This window comes from Megalops cyprinoides, chromosome 13 (genome assembly GCF_013368585.1).
Source record: "Megalops cyprinoides isolate fMegCyp1 chromosome 13, fMegCyp1.pri, whole genome shotgun sequence".
NCBI classification, from domain to species: domain Eukaryota; kingdom Metazoa; phylum Chordata; class Actinopteri; order Elopiformes; family Megalopidae; genus Megalops; species Megalops cyprinoides.
Window position 1 is genome coordinate 15,384,095 of NC_050595.1, and position 6,863 is coordinate 15,390,957.

Here is a 6,863-nt window from a genome sequence, read left to right on the forward strand (position 1 = left end):
AGGTGTCATTACATACACATGTGCAAATAGCGTCTCTATTCAAAATATTGACATTAGTATGAGACTCATCAACATCAACTCATCAGGACTATGGCATTTACTCCCATTCATACACACTAAAGAAGTACTATCCCAGGCAAATTCTACCCAGCATTTCCTCTGTGATCTATTAGACTTCTCTGAATTCTGTGAAAAGTGGAGAAGTAAACATTTGTAAGGGGTCAGATCTCTGTGTCATTGTAATTATTTCTGTGAAACACCACAACAGAGGCCTAACTGTCAGTGCTGTATTGGCGTAGGCTAACTTGGGTGGGTTTGTGAAGCGCAGCCCTGCCGTCCCAGTATGGTCAAGTCTTGTTGTCTGGAAAATTGTACACAAAAACTTTTCCATCTCAATGCTTGTGGAACCACCATTGTCTTGCCGCACTCAAAACACCAGTGAAATGATGACAAATCACCAATCCGTGCTGATAAATTTGCAGAATACTACATTATATTATTCTCAATTAAAATCTGTCTTCTGTGGCATTAGTCATTTTAGCAGTCGTCATTCATACTAATTAGTTAGGGTCCTCATTGCCTCTTGCTGGAAAAGGATATTTAAATATCTCATTAAACAATGCAGAGATTTGGCAGTGACTGACATTCTGTGAAACTTCGGAAGTAATTACATTATATGCTCCAGTACTTTTTTATGATTTCATATTTAACAGAGCTTTCTAGTGATTCGTGTGCAGGTCATTTAGGTGCACGATGCCTCCAGGCAAACTCTAACATGAAGGGAGCATATGATAAGGTAAAACAAATCTACACTCTATGATTGCACTGCAGAAAGCAGCCTCATTTTTGAACTATTTACTGCACTGTGAAAGTGCCTTATTCTCACAGAACAGCTCCAACTGACTGCAACCCGTGAGGCATTGGTGAAAAGGCAAGAGTCTAATTCATAACTGTATCCGTTACATGTCCTATTTCAGCAATGTCTCTTTACCATCATTGGCATGTCTTTAGAGATGCAAAACAGTTCATAAAACAAGAAATCCACCCGAGCGTTAGACATGTGGGTATGGAAATCACTTTGAAACTAAATGCAAATTTTTTTTCAGTAAACTTTGTCTGCATTTCAAAAGAGTGTGCTGCACAATGCTGTTACCACTCTCACCCTTAGCTAAGACTATTTCTGTAGCATTTTGCATAGCACTGTTTCTTCCCCTAATCCCCTCCCATGTGGCAGATGTATACTAGTTTGGAATATTAGGGCAGTCATTCCATCAAAAAAATTAGTTTTTCTTTTCTATTAGTTTGTAGAGTAATTGGTAGAATAGTCTGATATATTTAAAGTTAGTTATAGTGGCATACATTCCCTTTTATTTTATTTTTAAAAAGTGTTTGATTTGACAAATTAAAGAAGTGACTTGTGTGCAACTGTTTCTAGCACACTGTCCTCAGCAATAATAACTGGGCAATTACATATTAATGGAAGTAGTAATGGCCTTGATGGGAAAATTGTTTTGGCTTGGCTTAAGTGCCACAAGTGGAATTGCCTGTTGTTGAAGTTTCCAGTTCATTTTCCTGCAGTTTGTTACTAGACTTAGCAAAAGAATGCTTTGCACAAAAATCATCAAACTAGTCAAACCATATCATTGAAAATCTCTGTTTGCAATGTAAATGATAAACTTTGGCTTGTGACCCTGGATGTGGGTGAATTACTCAGGTCAACAGATTTTTTATGTCAATGTATTGCAATGAACTAGCACTTTCCATATTCTAACCATTTCCTACTGTAACAATAACTGTAACAGTGACAGTTTAGATCCCAGTGTCAGATTATAATCTAGTGACATATTAGCCATACTTTAATTGTTATTTAATGGGGTGAAGTAAATAGTCCCAAATAGTCCCTGTTAAATAGTCACGCTTTTTCACTCTCTGATTTGTGTCTGGACTGACCACAGCATAGGGTGGTACAGACGACAGAACAGAAGCACTGCAGAGAGATTAAAAAAAGATATTTTGAAATATCAACCATTTCTTCCCATCTTAGTTTTAAGTTATGGTTATTTTTATGTGTAGTGTCACCATGCATTAGCATGTAGCAAGTAAGAGTTGCTGAGTGCTGCTGTCAGAGGTGGCTTTGGCTTTCAGTCACATATTCCCTTTTTCTGTTTTTGATCCTTAGTGCCTCTTACCTTGATGAGATGTTATTAAGACACATTTGCATTGTAATCACCAGTGTACTGCTCCCATATTCCAAATGCACATATCTGGGACTGTATCACATCATTTCAGAAGTGTTCACCAGAAGCATTATGTGTCTCCTTAATGTATATTTTCAAAATGGGATTTCTTCAGTGAAACATAGCATATATTACTTCTGCATGTGTTGCATCTTAATTTTAGCCCAGCAGATGTAGATCCTGCTGGTTCTAAAGTATTCTGGTCCCCAGAACAGAGGTAAATCTATCATATCTGCTAACTCAATATAAAATGCAACACATAATAAAAAATGTAGACCAATAACATTTGATTGTAGGATGACCTTGATATACCGCACTAGTATGAATGCAGATGTGGCAGTATCATGGCTGTACTTCCTCGGGACTACAACACATTGGCTGGATCAGGTGTGATGTCAGGTCATATAGACCATCAATCAAGGTAAATACACTTCACTCTTCACAAATCAAAACGCCATGACATTTGACTGATAACATCCACTTTCTCCAATATTGCACTCTGCCAGTTGTCAAACATGCACACGTTTGAAAAGATTTTCACTTTAAACACCATGGTCACCCATGTCACCATAATCACCTATGAATGGTGGTGTCTTTCACAGCCTCCTGTTCCATCACAGACAAATATGTCCAAGTTACTTGGTGGCATTTGAAGACAAAATGTGATGGATCCATTTGGCAAAGTCTGGAGAAGCTGGTATAGTTTTGTATTAAATAAGAGCAAACATGACAAAATGATGGAAAAGTCAGATAAGACTGGTGCAGTTCTTTACTTGCCGTATGTCCCTACAAGGCCTTCCAGCAATGGACTACAAGTTGATGACTGTTGATTTTGACACATTCTTTATTTAATCCAACTTTAGGTGATTTCAATTAAGGCTTTCTTCTGTCATCTAGCATATCACAGTAGACCTTTAATAAGCTGTCTGGTGAGTCTCAAGATATTTGACCGATTCTTTCAAAAATGCATTTTAATGTGACACCACAAGCTGGGCAAACATTTGTTTTATAAGACCTGTAAGTTACTTAGAAGGGAATTACTGTAGATAATACACATTTACACACTCACAATACAACATCTCACACACACACAATCCTGACTAGAATTCACTGTCTCGCTAAGTGGTGAATCCATGTTGTGTGAAGAGAACAGAGATAGTAGTCTGTCTGTCACTTCAGTGCTGTAAAGAAGTAAAAAGATGCTGATTTTCAGAACACAAATATAATGATGGAAACACTGGGACAGAAGCACTGCTTTACTGATGCTGTTGAAATATTCCACCTGTAAGAATCAAGCAATTCATTTCAGGTTCACACCACATACTATGTGACATTGGATGCCAATCGACATGGTAAGAAAAATAAAATGTTTTTTGCTGAAGAAAATCACTCTCTTCTTAAGCCTTACAACAGCCTTCTTGAGATCAAATAGATGCAGCAGAGAAATTGGCATTCCACAGTCCACACTGTCTAAGATTCTTAAAGACAGGGAGAGCATCAGACAGAACAAAAAGGACTTAAAAAAACAGAAAATAAATGCAAACTGGCAAACCACTTATGACTGAATTTAACACTCAACAACTCTTTAGATAAAACAATGATGATGCCAGAGCACTGTAGCTAAATGGCTGCAATTATCAGACAGACACTCAAAAGTAATCAACATGAGTCAGACTTATATTTTATGTTTAAAAGACACTGACTGTACCATGGCATTGTAGCTTGCACAGTCCAGCAATTTTCATAGTGAAACACAAACAGGCAAAATGATTAGCATAGGTCATATTTTTATTATTTTATTCAAAGATTGTATAAAATGTTCAAATACAATTTGTTCCATGTTTGAAGAAGGAGATATTTCTCAATTAAATAATAAATGTTAATAAATTTCCATAGCATGCATTCATCTGTAATTTGGAAGGGTAGGACTTTGTAAGCATTCTATTCAATTCAATTCAAACTATTCTAGTAAATGAAATTATAACAAACATTTTTAAATTTAAGTATAAATTCCTTTGTTAAACAAAATGGCAATACAGTTACAAAATATGAATGTGGATTTAGAGTGCAGAACTAATTACTAATGGCACTAAATTAAGCTATATTTTGCTATTGTGCTATTTTGTCATGTCTCATATGTTAAAACTCAGATTTTTATTGAGTATCAGATTAGAAAATAGCATATATATTAATAATCAATGTTAGATTGTGCAATAATACTTCAAATGTTCTTTTTCATCAGAATTTTCTTTCCATTTATTGATCATTCATATAATTGTAGGGGAATGTGGCAGTCAAGATATACGACATTGGAATTTCCCGCCCCTCTCACAAGCTCTTTAGAATTTTTTAATATGTATAAATATGTACACACATAACCAATACTGGATGTGAGTCCATTTAACATTGCATCACGATTCACTTCACAAACTGCTGGGCTATATCCAAAACACATTTGAGTGTGGTAAAATTGCTGGTGCTGCTTCACACAATGACATCTTTGTCCCTGTAACGTTCACTTGTCTAACTACACAGTACATTTATATTGCTGTATATGAATACTGCAATGCATGGAACATGGGAGAAGGGGGTTCATCTTAATAATTTCTGCAGTTGTAGGTATGTTTTCGTTTTGTGGCTGTCCTTCTGTTCACATCTGACAGTGTAGTATATATTGGAAATACATGTTCACATTTGTGGAGTTATCTGCAGTTTCTGGGTGTAGTCCCTGCAATGCACCTGCAGTATGTACAATCCTGCAGCAAATGTGCCTCTTCTGAGAATTAGCTCACTTTCTGACATAGGTCACCAAGGCCACTGCAGATGTGCTGTTTCAATGCTACAAATAAATGTCACATAAAAAGAGGTGGGTTTTGGTTTTGGGCACATTTTATGTATCTCATCAGAGCTGCCCCCTTTAACCTGATATTTCAGTCATCCTGCAAAATAAGCCCGTCTTCACCTGCAGACCATTAAAGATGTAACCTTTCAAATCGCAAAAATTAGTGCCAGCATCAAGGACTATGATAGGACTCATTCCCAAAGCTCTGGGCTGCTCCTTTATGTCCGCTAATAGAAATGATAACATGCCGGAATCCAGAGCCTCAGAGACAAGTTATTTAGTTTGATTGAATATGACCACTGTCATGTTTATATTATGAGTTGAGAAGAAACTCATAAATATGTATAGAGCACTGCAGCTGTACACTCATCCAGCACTTTGAAGTAGATCACATGGTTTGAAGAGCATTTGCGGCTCTATGCCAAAACTTGCAAAGTGCTGAAAGCACCGTGGTTACACAGACTGGAGTCTTCCTATTGGCCTTCAGCTACGCTAATCAAGAAGCAAGCCAAAAAAAGCTTTTACAGGCCTATTGTCATCAGCAGATGAAGGTACAAGGTATATCTGAGAAATACTATGAGATGACAAAATATGACATGAAAAAATACTATGTCTGATTTGGAAACTTAAAATCATAAAAGTATAAAAACTTTCCATACAGCAGACAACAGGCTGTTTTTTAAAATAAGAATAAAATCCTTCACATTATTTTGTTTTCTCACAGGATTATTAAAAAATGCATCCCTGAACACATTATCTTAAATATATTGTGTCTGGAAATGCTTCTGGGGGTAAATGCATTTTTCCGTTCAAACACTTAATAGAGTAAAATAAAAAATCAAACATTGACCCATTTCTAATCCACTCTAGCAATTAAATCTTGATGGTATCTTTAAGGTTGTCAGATAATACAATATTTTAAAACCATCCCCTCAGAAATGAGTTTTGGCCCCTTGGCCTCTATCTAATGAATTAAATGTCAACATGACTGTAAAACATAATGTAGCCTCATATTCTGTGGAGCACAAATGTGTAATTTACTCATCTAAATGGGTCCTGTGGAAACAGCCCTGGTCCTCATGAACATAAATTAGCAGGTCCCTGTCCACTGTTCAATGGCACCTTGTTGTCCTTTGATTTGCAGCGTGTAATTAATTTCACTTCTACTCCAGCATCCTATCATTTACCCTCACTGTACATCACTCATCTGGATGGAAGCAGCCTGGCTTTAATATCGAGAGCACTGCTGCCAAATAGATGATAGGCACGCGCAAACATAACAGCCCAGCCTTACTCAACATAAACCTCATCCAACTGCAGGAAAGGCTTCTGGCATTGTTTATTCATGGCCATTTTCATTCCATTGTTTTGATAAATTATGTTTTCTAATCACTCCAAAGCTGTAGTGTTTGTGTGCTGTAAAATTGTTAATTTGATGTATAATTTTTCACTCTCTGTACAAGCGCTTTGCGCAGTGGTGCTCAGTAGTGGGGCTGCTATGCGCTCAGTTGTGTGTAAATGAGGTGTCGCATTAAGCTCTGTGAAAAAGGCTCTGGAAAGCAGCCAGGTTAGACTGGAGAAAGTGAGGGGCTGCTGGTGCTGAGCCAGGGGCCTGCCAGAGCTAATCTCCAAACCTGTCACTCTTTCCAGTGCAGACACAAGCACAGGCCTCAACTCACTCCCGAACGGACAACTCTCAGATCTGCCATCCATTAAAGGGGAACTTTATCCATTTTTTTTAACCTTATTTACCATGTGTCCTATAATAACAATCTTTGTAAGGA